Source organism: Musca vetustissima, unplaced genomic scaffold (genome assembly GCF_032173495.1).
Source record: "Musca vetustissima isolate MV318-11 ecotype Yass unplaced genomic scaffold, APGP_CSIRO_Mvet_v1 utg1682, whole genome shotgun sequence".
NCBI lineage: Eukaryota > Metazoa > Arthropoda > Insecta > Diptera > Muscidae > Musca > Musca vetustissima.
Genome location: NW_026880887.1, coordinates 126,905 through 128,710, shown reverse-complemented (window position 1 = coordinate 128,710; position 1,806 = coordinate 126,905).

Below are 1,806 nucleotides of genomic sequence, written 5' to 3'. Positions count from 1 at the left end.
TTTTTAAGCGATTATTTTGCTGTCCATATAAGTTTCTTTATATATATTTTTTCATTTTTTGTTTTGCGATTGAAATTCATATTAACACACATACGTTCCCATACATAGATGGGGTTCGCTAGGCCGCTAAACAAATCGTTGTCTGTTATGACAGCAGAATGCCAGTCTAGAAGAATTCGTAGAAATAAGAAAACGAAGAAAAAATGGTGACTGTTATGGGATTATTAGATGACGAAATCTCAAACGATTTTTGCCAGACAATGGGGCACCTACCTTCAGGGTGGAATATTTGTAAACATATTTAATTACATACAAATGTTCCCGCTCTCCCAACCATTACCTAAAATAAAATTTGTTGTAAGCGTGGACTAAAAAAATACTTTTGGAGATAAACATAGGGCGTGGATTTTGTAAAGAATATTTTTTGAGGCCACCAAAGAGAGGTGGATCACAAAAAAAAAAAAAAAAAAAAAAAAAAAAATGTTGAGGTAACCATAGAGGTGTGGATTAAAAAAATATATTTTTTGAGGTATATATGCTGAAGATCTGGAAGGAGCATTTTGAAAAACTTCTGGTATCAAATAGTAGCAGTGAAGTGGATACCCCAGAACCAATAATAGATGACGGTATAGAGTGTATACCACCTAGCTAAGATGAAGTCAGAATATCAATCAATCGGCTGAAGAATAATAAAGCAGCAGGTACCGATGGGTTACAAGCCGAACTATTCAAGACTGATGGTCAGATGCTGGTACGGAGCATGCACCAGCTAGTTTGGCTAGAGGAATGCATGCCCAATGATTGGAACCTCAGCATCATGTGTCCCGTGCACAAAAAAGGAGATAAAGGAGACGATATTTGCCAACTATAGAGGAATAAGTCTGCTTCCCATCGCGATGTGATGTCCTGCGTGCTGTGTGAACGACTGAAGCCAATGGTCAGTGACATTGTTGGGCCATACCAATGCGGCTTCAGACCTGGCAAATCCACCATTGACCAGATTTTCACTCTGCGCCAAATCCGGGAAAAGACCAACAAAAAACTCATTGACACATTCCACCTTTTCGTCGACTATAAAGCCGCATTCGACAGCCCTATCCGTTCAGAGGTCTGCGTTTGGCATTCCTGCAAAATTAATTCGGCTATTCGGGATAACTTAACAGGGACAAGATCAGCAGATAACGTCGGTAAGGACCTCTCGGAGCCCTTTAATACCAACGAGGATTCGTGTGACCTTCTTAACATCCTGCTGGAAAAGGTCATACGAGAGACAAAAGTGAACAGAAATGGTATTCTGTACACCAAACAACATATGTTACTCGCCTACGCCGATGACATCGACATAATGGGTCGAACATTGAGAGCGTTAACATCACCTTTGAACATATAGAAGATGCCCCAGCCCAGAAGACACATAAAGCGAACCAGCTGATGGTTCACGCAGAAGGGGAAGGCCACGAATACGATGGAAAGATCAAGTCGAAGACAACATTGCCGAAAATGGTCTTTCAAATTGGAAAAACTGCGCAAAAGACCGGCGCGCCTGGAAATCTTTTCTAAGCTCGGCTTTTGAAACGGAAGTTCTGTCATAAGCCCACTAAGTAAGTAAAGTAAGATATTTTGAGGCAACCACAAAGTGTGGCTTTGCGTGGCGTGGCTTTTTCAAGGTTCTACCAGAGGCGTGGATTTTTAAAGAATATTTTTCAAGGGTCTATCAAAGGCGTGGGCTTTAAGGGATATTTTTCAAGGGTCTGTCAAAGGCGTGGGCTTTAAGGGATATTTTTCAAGGGTCTATCAAAGGCGTGG